We start from the raw sequence: 16,306 nt of genomic DNA on the forward strand, positions 1-16,306 counted from the left end.
GGTACACTCATTGTTCTCATGGAGGCTATCACTGAGGAGTTCTCAAGAAACGGGGACCAATAAGAGCATCTGATCAAAAGAGGCTCAGAAACGAGAATATTTAGAAAGGGATGAACAGGGCCGGGTGGGGGTGGTGGTGAAGAGAAGGAGGGGTGAGAGGAAATGAGGGAAGTGGGGCCATTTTCTCTACAGTAGTTTTTATCAAGCCACAGCTTCCAATCTGGGGTTCAGAAATCGAGGCAATCATCCTACGAGGCAATAGTGCAGAAACGACTTGTGATAAGCTCAGCTACATTATGGAAAACATTCTCAGCAAACTGCAGGAAGCGATAGCAGGAAGATCCATGGCTAATGCACCGCTTTTACAGGCCTTTCATAACTCACTGGGACACATGGGGGTGTTTTCTGCTTTTGCCTGCTCGTGAACAGATAATAAGCACAGTGACTCACTTATCAAGCAGAAAACTTGAACTTTTACAGTAAATCATCTCCTTACGGCAAGCCTGGAGGCAACTGGAGGTTAATTTATCATTAATTCATTTCAACTTTCACCCGGTAACAAATAATGCCACATATGGAAAAGAGTTAAATGGGCTTTGGAACTTTTCCTGATGTAAGACTTATAAGAATCCATGCCCATAAATGAAGCATACTGATATATTTCTTAGGCTCACACATGAAGGTTGACATGATCAGTATAAAATTAGTGTTTTAAGGTTTCCTGGGTGGCTNCATTAAAAAAATTTTAAAAATTAGTGTTTTATTATTCCTCAAACACTTTTATATCCTATTTTTCATTTGCACTGAATAGTAAATACCTTTAGATGGGCAGGGGAAACGTTGTCTCCATATTGAAAATGAGGAAACTCAGTCTCCGGGAGATGATCTGATTTGCTCAAGGTTTCACAGAGCTCGTAAATAAAGGAACAAAAACTCTAACCCCAAACCAAGGAGAAGCCCCAGTGGGCATCACAGATGTGGCTGTCACGTATTTTCGCAATCCCGTGTGCTCAACAGAGTTTTATTACAGATGTTTGGCAGGCAGTGCTGCAGTACAGTTTAGAAGTGGGCATACGTTCAGGCAACTCATGGATATTTCCCTGATTTAGCTCATGAGGAGAGTGTGACTGTAACTGAGACATGGAATCAGGCAACTCATGGATATTTCCCTGATTTAGCCTGTGAGGAGGGTGTGACTGTAACTGAGACATGGAATACTGTTGTCTTCCTCCCCGAGACCCACTCTCCATCCTTCTCTACCCAGCTTTGCGCCCCCGAGGCTGCCCTTATGAGGCACAGCAACAGGATTCCTCACCTCTGGCTTCCTGGCGGTTCACTGAGTAGGGAGCTCCTGCCGAAAAGGAGGAAGGGGAAGAGAATGGTTTGGGTATTTGTCCCTTCCCCCAGCTGCTATTTGGAGACTGTGTCCCTAACACAGGTCACAGCTTCAGTCCAGCCAACCCTCTGCAGACAAGCCCTCTGCGCCTGAGGTTTGGGAATCAGTCCCTGCGTTTGCCCCTTCAGGTCCAGAGGAGTCAGGGTGTCCAGATGGTACTACCCTCAGGTCCTGCATGGTCCTAGTGCCCACCCCCCTACCCTTGTCTTTGTAAAACATCCCTCTGATAGTCTGAATTTGAGGGAGCCTTCTGTGTTTTGCCTCTGGCCCTTCCTGACATCACCTTTCTGGATGGACATTGTGGAAAGTATCTATCCTTGACGAGGAGAAGTCCGCTTTCTCCCCTTTTAGAAATTAAATAAATTGGGGCGCCTGGGTAGCTCAGTTGGTTAAGCGTCCGACTTCAGCTCAGGTCATGATCTCACATTTTGTGGGTTCGAGCCCTGCATCGGGCTTTGTGCTGACAGCCCGGAGCCTGGAGCCTGCTTCCTATTCTGTGTCTCCCTCTATCTCTGCCCCACCCCATCCCCACTCACATTCATTCTCTCTCTCTCAAAATTAAAAAAAAAACATTAACAAAATTAAAAAAAAGAAATTAGATAAACCTACATCCCTTTCAATTGAGAATAATGCGACGTGTATGTCTGTTATATCTGGTATATCTGGACCACACAATCTAGAAGGATACCGTCACAGAAAGAGATTCTTTTTCCTCCCTCTCTGGATAACAGCATTCTGATTTTCCTTTGAGAAGCCACCCTCTCTTCTTTCAGTCTCCAAATTTAGGATGTGACTGCCCTATACTCCAGGAGCAGTCATGGTTTATGAGAATTGAGAACTGTACACCTCTAGCCTTAGCGACTGCTTTAAGACAGGGAACCAGAATTGTGATTTTTGCCAAAAGCATCAGGAAAGAGACTCTCTGCCCACTGGATTTTGTAAGCTGTGGAGCCTACGTCTGAAGGTTCTAGGAACCATCTTTGACATGACATAAAATCTAAAATACAAAAGGAAGAACAGGAAGATGGCAAAAATGTGTTCCTGGACACATGAACTGAGCATCTGAATTCAGCCATACCTGAAATTGTATCTGGACATTTCTTCTCTGGACCAATAATATTTTTTCCCCCTTCGGACAGTTTGATTTGTCATGGGCCTCTAGATGAACCTGCAGTAAAGGAAAAACTCCTGACTTGGGAGACGTGAACCTTATTCCAGTCTCTGTCGTGGAGAAGCTATGGGATCTCTGGTAAATTATTTGACCTTGCTGGGCTCAGATTCCTTATCGATAATAGAAGAAATCTGTAGTAGATGCTCTTCAAATGCCTTTCTAGAGCTGCATATACAGGAGGAGAAACTGGCCAATCTTCCAACTCAGGTAGAACTAGGAAGTAAGATATGTCTTGCAGTGAGCTCATTCTGTTTCCAGCACTTTCAGGACAGCAGAGGGGCAGCCTTGTTCTCAGTCCCATAAAGGCTAATGCAGAGAAAGACCATGCCCAGCCCCTGCTAGCCACATGGATATTTCTAAGAGATCTCATGTCACCCTACTCACTTCAATTCTATCAACCAAGAACACCACATATTTCATATCCCTCCAAATCTAATCAGCACATCAAATGACCAAATACATGTTCAGTGCCTACTGTAAGCAAGAAGTGGTACTAGGTGTTGTGATTGTCTCTTGCATTCCTTCTTGATGTGTTTCCTCCTTGGAAGAGACTGAATTCCTTTCCAACAAATGAATGCCAGAGAAATAGATGAGCTTCGGAGAGAACAGGACGGACAATTTTTTTTTAAATGTTTTATTTATTTCTAGGAGAGAGAGAGAGAGACAGCGTGAGCAGGGGAGGGTCAGAGAGAGAGGGAGACACAGAATCCGAAGCAGGCTCCAGGCTCTGAGCTGGCAGTCAGCACAGAGCCTGACGCGGGGCCCGAACTCACGAACCACAAGATCATGACCTAAGCGAAAGTCGGATGCTTAACTGACTAAGCCACCCAGGCGCCCTAGGAAGGACAATTTGTAAGAGTACTTAATCTTTCTTGTTATCCACCCACCCATTCTTCCAGCACCCAATGACCAGGATATTGTTTCTGGGCTGTTGACAGTAGCTCTATTTTCTGCTATCATTTCCCAGTGGATGAAATGTTAGCTTAAGTAACTGCAGGCCTTATGTAAAAAATGAGTGTACCAGCATAATCCTACACAATTTGCCAAACATTTGTTGAGTTGTGAGGTCACATTTTTTACATACTACATTTGCATGTGGGAAAGAAACTTATTCTCTTGCCCTGGAAACTCCATTCCCACTGATGGTGAGGAAAACACTTAAAATTTGTACAAGGTATTTCAGTCTCTGCTGGCTTACACGATCTCTTAAAGACTTGTTTAGTATCTTTTGGATAAACACTCAGTCAAATCCAAGACCCATGTTGCTTGTAGGACTCTTTCTAGATATCCCACAAAATGACACCTCCCATAAGATGGCTCTTGGGTGGAAAGGAAAGCTGAGCTGTCCTCTCTGCAGAGGGGCAAGGAGTAATGTCTACCTGATGGTCCGGGTTCTGTTCACTGGGCCTCTCTGGCCTTTGAGAAGATGTTCTGCCTGTCCATTTGGCATCTTCCTGGTAGGAGCTGTTGATCCTTGTAGTCAACATGACTTAAGATCTGGTGACCTAGTGGGGGTCTAGTGTTCCCCCTCACCTGTGTCCTCACTCCATCTGCAGATCCTCTAGATCTTAGCTGCCTGCTCCATCCTGTCCTGGGTCTAGGTTATCTACCTGCAGCTTCTGCCACAGGGATCACATCTCCCCCACAATGATCCATGGTAGACCAGTTGGCCCTCCTCACTCTTCCTTACCCTCCCACCTCTGGGAGAATGTGAGAGTGCTTGAATAACCTCCTTGCCCCTGCTCCATGAGCCTACTAATCCCAACGTATCTTTTTTTGCATAAGCATGAGATGCCTCATGTCTGTTTTTCTGTTTCTTGCTGTTTTCCCATTTTGGTGTGAGAGTTCCCCAAAGGTGGTGCCCTCCCTGGACCCCAAACAGGCTATGGAGAAGAAACCCTCTCTGTTTCTGGCTTTTCTCATTGGCTTCTCTAGGTATGATGCCAGGGACATGTCCTCTCTCTTGCTCTAGCTTTCTCTACCTTATGGCTTCTTGCCGAATCAGAAGGTATATCTTCTTCATCTTTCTGCCCAGTGAGACATCACAAAGTAATATTTCTTTCATGACTATGACTTTTTGATAACTCCTTCCTTTTTCCTGGGCAATAAACTGGGCTTTAATGATGGAAGGGTACTGAGAGAACATCACTTTTATGGGAATGGAAAGTGCAATCACTTCAATGTCTTCTAAATATGATTCCTGCTACATCTAGAATATATAGAACTCTATGCTCTTTTCCAGAAAGGGAGCTAAGCATAGGTTTGGAGGACATACAGAGGTGAATAAAACATGGCTTCTGCTCTCAAATAGCTTTTGACCTACTGGAGGGGTTACAGGTGAACACCACGAGCTAAGGTATGGCAAAGAGCCACCTGTGTCCTCACCACAGTGCTGTGAGATCAGAGAGGTGACACTATCCAGCTTCCTTGATTGGGCAGCTTTCAGTCTCATTGCTTTTTGTCAATTCTGCAAGTGGGAGAACACAGCCAGGAGCCCTACTGGTCATGGTTTTTGAGGCTTGATGATTTCTGTCTCTTAGCATCCACAGGTTGGGACTGAACTTGAACATGGAAGGGGCCCACAAATATACCCATTGCCTGCATACAAGTTGTATCCTCACTGTGGGAGAGGTTGTACCATTTTTCTGGGTAGGGGTAATTGATAAAGAAGGGCCGGGGATACGGCTGCATTATATTATAGTGAGAGTTCTCAGAGTATGGTCTGCCTACAGCAGTTACTGGGGAACTTGTAAGAAATGCCTCACCCCACCCCTACTGGATCAGAAGCTTTGGAAATGGGGCTGTAAAGGAAAACCCTACCCAGTTTTTCTCCACAGTATGTGTCTTGTGTGTCTTCTTTACTACTCACACAAAACACTCTACTTCTGACACTTCTGGTCACCACATATGTGGAAATTTTTCTCCACAACAAGCAATTGTGTGGCACTGACTTGGTGTCCCACAATGCAACGCAATTCTGATGCATTCTACCTGGAGACAGGGTCCGATCCCACTGGTTGAGGACTCAGTTTTCCATGACTGCTCCCACACACAGATGCAGCTAGTAGGTGGGTAGGTTACCCACCGCTTCTGCGTGATTTGGCTATAAAGGAGGCTCCGATAATCCCTCCTCAGGTTCCATTCATTTGCTAGAGCTGCTCACAGAACTCTGGGAAACATTTACTTACATGGAACAGTTTATTAAAGGATGTGATAAAGGATACAGATGAACAGGCAGATGAAGAGATTCATAGGTTGAGGTCTGGGAAGGTCCCAGGCGCAGGAGCTTCTCTCCCTGTGGAGTTGGGTGCATCACCTTTCCAGGGTGAATGTGTTTGGCCACCTGGAAGCTCCCTCAACTCAACTTTGGGGATTTTTAAGGGGTTTTCCTCAGGTGGAACATGATCAATCATAACTCCATTTTTTAATCCTTTTCTCAAGAGAATGAGGGTGAGGCTGAAAATTCTAAACTTAAAAAAAGGTTTATTTATTTATTTTTGAGAGAGAGAGAGAGAGAGAGAGAGAGCGAGCGAGCTTGGGCAGAGGAGGGACAAAGAGGGAGAGGGAGAGAGAGAATCCCAATCAGACTCCATGTCATCAGCACAGAGCCCAATGTGGGGGTCAAAAGCACGATCCTCAAGATCATGATCTGAGCTGAACCCAAGAGTCAGACACTAACCAACTGAGCCATCCAGGCGCCCATGAAAATTCTAAACTTCCAATCATGTCTTGTTCTCTCCAGGGACCGGTCTCATCTCTGCCCCATCCGGGAGCCCACTCTGTCACCTCATTAAAACAAAAGACAGTCTTATGATTTAGGAATTTATAAGACGTTCAGGGGCTGTATGTCAGGGATGGGGTCAAAGACCAAATATTAGAAACAGAGATGCCCCAGGACTTTTATCACTTAAGAAAGCTCAATGGCTTCAGGAGCTCTGTATCAGAAACTGGGTGGAAGCCTAGCTACGGATGTCTTGTTATAAATCACAGTGTTATAGGGGCACAGCCTTCCATTTTAACAAGCCCCCCATGTGATTCTATTTAGTGCCAACGTCCAAGAACTGTGGCTCCAGACTACAAAACTGCAACTCAACACCTGGACCCCGGGCCTGGCAGCATCAGCATCACCTGGGAATTTGGTAGAAATGTAGCCTCAGAATCTGCGTCTGCTGATTATTGAACAAAGATCTTTTGAACTAAGATTCCCAGGTGATTTTTATAAACATTAAAGTTTGAGAATCCTTGGTCTAATGACGGGACCTCCAGTCAACCTGGCTTGTAGGTAGGTCACAGGGAGACAGGAGTTTTTAAAAAGAAAATATGCTTCCTTCTCTCTCTGTTCGCAGGCCACCTCCAGTCAAAGCTTTGACATCTGAGAGGCAACGGTCACACTATGATTCAGTTGTGCACACAAAAAAAGTGCTTTATTTTGCGTGACTGGTCTCTTCTTCCTTCTGAGTCACCAACCTGCTGAGTAGCAGGGTACAAAATGTTATTCCACTTGTGAATTAAAAATATCTGCACCTCTTCCTGCATAAACTGTCTAATTAGTTTAACTCAGCTACTTTGGAGTTAACACTCAGTTTTACAGTTAAGTTCCATGTATCCTAGCTCCTCCCATGATGGCTCTGGAGTAGAAGAGGCTGACATGACCCTGTGGTGGCAGGGGTGAGGCCAAGTTAAGATGCTCATATGGCATTCTATGCCAATTAGAAAAAAATGTATCTTCCTTAAGACACATTTCTTCCAGTCATGCTGATTTTGTTAGAATACTTTGCTGCCAATGCTCCGAAGCTGCCATAATAAATGTATAAATCTACAATGTCTGTGAGATGAATGGTGCCCCTCAGACATGGATTTCTTGTGCAGTGTTCAACCTGCACAACAGTGCGCTAATCTCTGTTTGGGTACTACATTGATATGCCTCATAATGAATATGGGATTTCTCCCAGAGCCTTGCAGCTGTCTGTAGGGAAAGTGGTTCGCTAGCATTGGCTCTTCTCCCTCATCAACTCTGGAAGTTCCTACTGCTCTTCAGGTCAGGAGGTTGAACATCTGTCTCTGATGTATTTATTCTAATTTTTCCTTGTCTCATTCCCAGGGCCAGCGGGGTCAGAACGTCAGGCTTTTCTATTTTCTTGCTTAATAAGAGCCTCGTTTATATCATAACTCGTTCTCACTTCCCTTAGAGAAGACTCTAAGTGTAAGTCATCCAGTCTGGTTCTTGATATGAAAAGGGAGCCTGAGGAGTTTAAAAAATTCTTTTCTTTCTCCATAATGTCTAGCTTTTGAGACTCTGCTCACTAGTGACTCACAAATAATACTGACTTCCTTTTTCTAGCTAAAATTCACCCTTTTTCTGAAGCATGAAAACACATCGCTTCAGCGAATGGGCCCCTCAAGGCAGCAGCATTTACTAGGCTTGAAAATATATCAGGAAAGGCTTCACAAAAGTTGAATTATTTTACCTTTCTCTTGCAGAACTTTATTGAAGCCTGTAAAAAGAAGCTCAAAGACTCCAATGTCTTGATTTTTTTTTTTAGCAATTCCCTGATGTGAGAGCCTTGGTAGACATTTTCTGAGTCCCAGGTCGCAGCAAGAAACAGTTTAATTGGTAATTTTGCTACCATTTAATAACAAGGGCCGGTAACTTCACCAGCTAGGCATGTCCTCATTGCCCTCTCCATCATTAAGTCTTATTTAACAATCTTACAGCACCTTCATTTCCATGTTCCACATTCCTGTAAGATCCTTTGGGGTTCTAAGAAGGAAAAAACCCTGACTCAAATTGATTTAAAGAACAAGGAGGTTTATTTGGTTCATGTAACAATAGAGTGCAGAGACTCATCACATCACAGGACCCAGGTCCAGTGCCCTGCGATTCCCTGTGTTCTTCTTTCTTCCATGTGCTGGTTATTTCTTAACCACAAAATGGCTATGAGATTCCAGTATCTCATCTGCCTAGCACATGATCCAGAGCAAAAGAGAGAGCCTAGCATTACAAGCAGGTTAGATCACATGCCCACCACTGAACCCATCATTGTTCCAGAGCATTGGACTGTGTTGATTGGCTTAACTCAGGTGCACACCCCACTCCTGAAGCCAAGAACTAATGGATTTTGAAGGGAATGTCAGCTGGCTTCTACTCAGTCTTGTCAACGAGCCCTGTGCCCCAGGAGAGTCAGGGAGGCAACAAAGAGCCGGTGAGGTTACACTGGTAAATGACAGCTTAGGTAACATCCGTGGTGATTTGTTAAAAGACTGGAAATCAAAGCCCACTCCTCTATTTTCTTAGCATGGTTTTTAACCTCCCTGATTCTGGTATGAACCTGAAAGAGGAGGAAAGCCTAGTAATAACAGAGATGGAATTTCATACAGCTTGATGGTATCTGGGCTGGGTGTTGCAGCTAAGTTCATTTTAAGAAAAGGGAGCAATTTATTATTATTATTTTTTTAGCATGGAATCAATGAACAGACTCATGCCATTGAATAGTTTGCAATAAGATCAAGTCAATTTTTTAACATCTTACCAAAGGTTTAGGCAATGAACACCCTAAAATGTTTTATGAGTAAGGAATAATAAATGGAAATCAACATGACACAGCCTGTTTTTATCAATATAAGACGAATAAAATGTCATTGATAATATCTGTTTCCGTTTTACTTTAACAAATGTAAAAAAATATTAGTAAGGCTTTCTAAAAAGGACACTCTCTCTCCTCAAACTTATTTTCCCATATAATCTTAAACATTTTCAAACAAACTCCAAATCATTCTAAGGGTTTCAGATACTCAACTCTAGGGCTAGGACAAAGTATTAAATTGTACCATTCTTAGTTCACTCCATTAACTAACTTATCCTTTATTCACTCAACAAACAATTCTGATTACCAGTGAGAACACCCTTCATAGTAGTCCTTTTAGGGGTCAGACTAAGATTTGTAGAGCAAGGAGAAGAATCTCTGCTTATCTCGGGTCCTGCTTTGCCTTGGCAATCCTTAAATCCAAGGAAGATTGAACAAGTGTTAGAATGCAGTAAGTAGGTCTTCCTTTCCCATAGTCCCTTTGAACATGGGTATCAATTCCCTTCTTGAATTGCCAGACGTGCACTGAAAGCATTGCCCTAAAGATCTAAAGTGGCTTTCCTTAGCACCAGCAAGTGTCATCTCCATGAATGGGTGAATGGCATGAGAGGATATTTTTAGTTATATACATATATATTTAAAAACCCTCATAGAGCCTAACAGATCCGACATTCATGTGCGCCCTTCCAAAGATTCATGGTGCACCTCTCTGTGGTATTTCTATGGAGGCACTTTATAGTCCATTATTTTAATCCTTTGTTGTGATAAAATTAACTGTGAAATGAAATCAGGGTTTCCAAGTTCATCTATTTGTTGGTAAGTGTCAATAGTCTTGGAGCCAAGACCAGAAATTTTACAATAATTTTGAACAGGATTCTTTTAGAAGGATGTTTACAAGTCTAGTTACATATCAAAGGGGGATCAATGAAATGCCAGGAACTCATGTTGATATTTTTCATAGCACTGGCAAGTCAAATCATCATGGAACAAGATTTCTTGATTGCCTTTGATTTGAAATTAATGAAGCACACATTTCCTCAATAACAAAATTTATATTTTTATTCTCAGAGCTTGCAGTGAACAATATGGAGACTTCCCTAGCTTGTTTCTTTATTGGCTTGCTTTTGGAACACATAATTACAATATTATTTGAGAAATCATAACTATTTTCTAAATGTGTAAAGGTCCACTGGTGTTTCATAAAGGGCTTAAGAAAATTATAGGCAGAAGAAAAACAGATTAGAGGCCATTATATGTTTAATGATATGTAAATGCCATTAAGTTATGACTGCCTTACGTGTCTTTGGGGAGGAACCGATATAAATAATTTAAAACAATAGATCTATTTCTAGTGCTGAGATATCACAACAATAAATTTGAAATTAAAAGTCATACATATATTGAATTACATCTTGAATTTCTTAGATAATAATTTTATCATGGTAGACAAAATTGCAAACTTCTGATAGCCCAAATGTTTTACGTGTCCACGTATGTGAAAGGTGGCCAGTATTTTCTTACACGGTTAAGATAAGTAAGGACAAGCCATCCACGTTATATCCACAACCGGGCAGAAATTACACAGTGTAGCCTATGTTCTTTTACATGTAGACTGACCAATTTTGAGCAGCTGGGAAAATGTAACACTGAAATGATATATGGAGTTGAAACCAAGTGAAATTATCTGATGATTACTGAGCTTTCCAGGGAAGCACAGAAACAAGTCATGAGAACTGAATTTCAACATTTCCCCTCTTCAATTCCAATTTATAGGGGATACGTCTTGTGTCTTGGATAGAAAAAACGTCACGTTACATTACTCTGTTCTTTGGGAGTGGCGGTCAGTCCAGAGCTACATACAAGTTTCTAACTAGAACATGATCGACACCTAGTGGCCACAGGCAAGTCCTCTGCAGGATTTTTCTTGGCCGGCAACACATGATGCAGCAAGAAAAGGGTCTTTGGAGAAGAAGGAATCCAAACTCCCACTTAGCTTCCCGTCATCCAAGTTTGATCCAATTTTGCAGTTGTCAGCTTACTTCTGCAAACAAGGGGCATTCAGAGAAATGCAACTAAATAACATGAACTTAATCACCTTGGGCTCTATCTTTAAGTTGTATGAGATGCCAGAAAATAAAAGAAATGAATGGTCATTTTTTTTAAGTTGAATCCAATCAATTGTTTGTTTTATGAACTAAGAACAAAACAGGATGTTCCTGCTTTCTTTTATTTATTTTCAAAAAAATTTTTTAATGTTTATTTTTGAGAGAAAGAGAAAGACAGAGTGTGAGCAGGGAGGGGTAGAGAGAGAGGGGAGACACAGAATCCGAAGCAGGCTCCAGGCTCTGAGCTGTCAGCAAAGCGCCCTATGCGGGATTCGAACTCATGGACCATGAGATAATGACCTGAGCTGAAGTCGGACACTTAACCAGCTGAACCACCGCAGTGCCCCATTCCTGCTTTCTTTTAAATTACCTTCTGTTACCTGTCCCCCATTGGTTTCTGCCCAGAAGATGTAAATAAAACAACTCAGTCAGAATTGGATTTTTCTGAAGTATGATTTTCTAGAATAGGCTTTGTTAGAACTTCTGGCTGAGGGAAAAAGAAGGACGTAGAGACAGGAAGGGATCTTAACAATGCCCCCTTGACTGCTGATCTAGTAGAAAAGAAAATGAAAACACTCATGTAGTGCATTATTTCAGAGATTAAGGAGGTATTATGGGTTCTCCTAGTTGGTAGTAGACAACTTACATAATAGTACAAACATGTGCTTAAAGATCTCGGGAATTTTTGTTTGTTTTTGTGAGACAGGGCAGGTTGTTCGGTCTGTGAATGTGTTATTTGTGTGTGGGTGTGTCTGCTGATGCATGGCAGGGTTACCCAGTGGGCCCAGACAAAGACGTCTATCATCACAAAGGCCTTCTTGGGTCAGGGTGTTGTAGTAGCTGGTGTGTTTCCATAGCAACCTGTGGACCTGGTTAGCCAGAAAAGAACAGGGTCCTGTGCATAAATGACAGATTGATGGCAGTGGTGTCTGGACTAAAAAAACCCAGGGCAAGACAGAAGTGTTGGAAGAAGAAAACCTCCATGCCATGCATCACAGATTCTATTTTAAAACTGGTATTAGGGGCGCTTGGGTGGTTCGGCTGGGTAAGTGCGAACTTCGGCTCAGGTCATGATCTCACAGTCCATGGGTTCGAGCCCCGTGTTGGGCTCTGTGCTGACAGCTCAGAGCCTGGAACCTGCTTCGGATTCTGTGTCTTTCTCTCTCTCTGCCCCTCCCCCGCTTGCTCTGTCTCTCTTTTTCTCAAAAATAAATAAACATGAAAAAAATTAAAACTGGTGCTGTGTAATTCAAAAGAAATAAGTCAAGTTTGCAAGGTCAACAGAGATAATTGGTAAATAATTGCTTATTTGATCGTAACATTAAAGAAATGTAACGTCTTTGGGAGAATCTATGGCTTAAATTGCAAAGAGAAAATGGAATAAATGAGGTTGGGGAAGCAGATTTGCCAAGATTGTGCCTAAGCAGGTGATGCTGTATCATTTGATCCAAACGAGGTGGGTTTTTTTTTTTTTTGATACTTTTTAACTTCCTCACCCAGGAAGCTTCTTCAGACTAGCTGGGAAAAATGGAGGTTTTAAAAACCCGTGCTCAGTTTACTCACTGGCCCATCTAAGAGGCCTGAGTTTGTGAAAATAAAAAATCACATTCTGAATAAGGAAATGAAAGTCAGAAATTTAAACCAGTTAAAGATGGATGCCTGCCCTTCTGCTCACGGTCACGTCCACAGAACTGTGAACTGCCCAGGGGCAGGCATTATTGAGAACCTACCACGGAGCCAGGAATAGCAAAGGCCCTGAAGTCACGGTGATGGACACATTTAGCCCCTGGAAGAGGCGAGCAGGGTGACGGTGTGCTGGAGCCGCCCGCTTGGCTCACGTTGCTATATTCCTGCCCTGGAGTCCTGAGGACCGTCCTGTCTCTTGGTGATAGGGTTTTGGAGTGATGGGTGTTCAGAGCTGAGGGCCAGGGGAGAATTCTTCGATGCGTTTTTGGTGCAGAAAAGGTGGTTTTATTAGAGCCCAGGGATAAGATGGTGGGCAGGAGATGCTGCACTGGGGTTGTGAAGAGTGACTGGTTCTATACTATGGCGTTGGGGATGGCAAAGCAAGAGGAAGTTTCCAGAGGGATTTTCATATGCTAAAGACGACTTATAGGACGCTGAAGGTCTAGTTATTGTCAAGCTAAGGTTGTTTTTCCTTCTAGCAAAGCATTACTATCAAATCAGTAGGGAGTTCCTGGAGAAATGTTATACTCCCCCCCCACCCCCCCGCCACCTCAAGTATTTGTCAGTGGGCTGCAGGTTACATAGAAATTGAACTTTACCTACCATTTCCTACTTGCCTTTGTTCCCCATATCACTATGGAGGAGTGATGTTAGGACTCCAGGAAACTGAGTCTACGGGTTTCTGGAGATTAGGTAGAGATAAGATTGCCTTTTTCTTATATTTACTAAGATATTTGTAAATTGTTGGAGACTTCTGTCCTGCATGACCGTGATCTCTATCAGTTAACCATTTGCTTTCTTTCCTTTGGCTTGTTCTCGGGCAGCCGGGAATGCCTGAGGAATATCACACATATCCCACCTGGGGGAGGGGAGCGGAGGTNTTATGCTCCCTCATCATTAAGTAGCTGTCTGCTTATCCTGACAAAGATGAGAATATCTAGTGATAATGAACATGTAGAAATCTCATCGGGGGTTTACGAAGTGTTCTTCACACCTACTTGTTAAAAGCAAGTGTTACTATTGCCCCTGAAGTCTAAAGACACTGAGCCTTAGGGAGAGCCCGAAAATCCTTTAAGGTCAAACAGTTCCTAAGTGGATGATGGGGGCTGTTCCAATGTAGGCCTCCTGCCAACAAAGTCCCAGGGAGATAACAGTGACAGGGTCTTTCTCCCTCCAGACAGACTTTCCGTTTAATGGAGGACTGTAATTAGGTACTTACAAAGCTTTTCAAAACTGGAGGGTTAACTTTCGAATGCTGGGGCTGTGGATGACTTGAGATCCTGTCTAGAGTGCTTTGCCCTGAAACCAGGAGAGCATCCCCCACCATGGCTCTCCATGACTGGCCTGCTCTGAAAGGATGGATAGGCTGCTCGAAGATTTTTTGGTTTGGTTCATTTTTAAGTTACTCCACAACATTCTAAATCAATGATTCTGTTGTCAAAATTCTGTAGAACATTCTTATTAGGGGTGCCACAAATGTATCTTTGCCCCACTCTGTATATAGCCAACTTGAGGGAAAGTCCTGATCAGCTCTACGTAACAGATCATCTTAGTTACTCTCCATATGACTGATCATATTGCCAGAGGTGTTTATTAATAAAACAACTCTCCGGGGCGCCTGGGTGGCTCACTTGGTTGGGTGTCTGACTTCGGTTCGGGTCGTGGTGTCGCATTTCATGGGTTCGAGCCCCGCGTCAGGGCTCTGTGCTGACAGCCAGCTCAGAGCCTGGAGCCTGCTTCAGATTCTGTGTCTTCCTCTCTCTCTGACTGTCCCCTGCTCACACTGTCTCTCTCTCTCAGAAATGAATTTAAAAAAACATTAAAAAAATAAAACAACTCTCCTTTTTTCCCTCTTATTCTAAGTCCAATGACTCTCCTGAGTAACTCTTCATGCATTTATATCTTTTGCATCCCTACAGAAAGAAATGGTAGAAGTGTTAAGAACAAACAAGCAAATATAAAGGAGGAAAAGCAACTCTAGAGGGAAGGCAAGATTTTGGGGTTCAAGCCTGGCCCTGATTCCACTTAACTGTGTGATCTTGGATAAGACACTTAATTGGCATCTGAGTTTCCAGATGTGGGCAACATTGTGTCTGGATCTCTTGTTTTACAGGCATTCGATAGGCTGCCAATAATTTATCAATAATTAGTCAACAGCCAAAACTATTTTAATTACTCTTCATTTTAATGCTGTGTCTTTAGCCTTTAAGCATATGTAAGTGTATCTCAGCAGGACCAGACAGAATCTACTAATTGTCCCGAGACTTTATGATCAGAAAAATGCAAAGAACAGAGGGTGTGCAAATGGCCTCAAAGCAAGATGGTTTTCTCTTGTGTACCTAAACCATCATGGAAAACGTTAATAGGAAATGTAGACAGTTGTTGCACTCACTGATTTATTAGTGTGTATCTACAAATTTATTACAGAAAAGATATGTCTTGTTACCAGGATTTTTGTTTTCTAATATGAGGACATCAAATGGTTCCAAGAATCTGCTATCAGATCATTTTGCAGGGAGGGGGAGTAGAAGAGACAGATAGGAAGAAGATAGGGAAGAGAAGGAAGAGAAGGAGAGAAGGGGAAGCATGTGATAAAAAAAAATCTTGAAAAAAAAAGTTTGGTTCATAAAAATGTTTACCTAATGAATGCCTATGTAAAACTAGGCAGAGTAATGTCCACAATGAGAAAATACAAATATAAAGGAATATATGTATCAAAATACTCTAAATATTCAAAGTCCAAAAAGAAGTCCCTGAATGTAAGATTTAATGCAGTAAGTGTCTTTGTTGTGTATAATAGGTCTTTTTGTCTAGATATTAAACTTCTGATAACTTCAAGTATGTTGTACTTAACTGTAGAATTTTTAAAAATTATCATTTTAAAGAAAGTAAAAAAGGTCTCTGGGCAGCTGGAAGAGCTTTCACAGAGCTCATTGATTTATATCATGGAAGAGGCCTTCAGACTCCTTCTCAGAGCCCATTTGCTTTTTCTTTATTATAAAGTCTTACAATATCAGTGACTAGGTTTCCAAAATGATGTAAGCTTCATAAGGCTTCACGAGACCATTTCTTCTGTAACCCCAATACTTAACACAAAGTCTTGCATATAAAGTGAGCTCAAGAAATGTTTGTTAACTAATGAGAAGATTAGAAACAGTATTTAGTAGTCGGGATTGTTGGAGATAGGTACATACAGTTGGGAAAAGGGATAGTTGACGGTCTGAAATCCATAGAATGATTGAGAAAAATCATGAAAACCAGACACGATTTAAGGACATAGAGTTCCATACGTCTTACTGACCTCTGAAAGGTTATAGCACAGATAAGAAAAAAACAACCAATCAATTGCCATCAGTAATAACGA

This window comes from Crocuta crocuta, unplaced genomic scaffold, assembly GCF_008692635.1.
Source record: "Crocuta crocuta isolate KB4526 unplaced genomic scaffold, BGI_CrCroc_1.0 scaffold299, whole genome shotgun sequence".
Classification (NCBI taxonomy): Eukaryota; Metazoa; Chordata; class Mammalia; order Carnivora; family Hyaenidae; genus Crocuta; species Crocuta crocuta.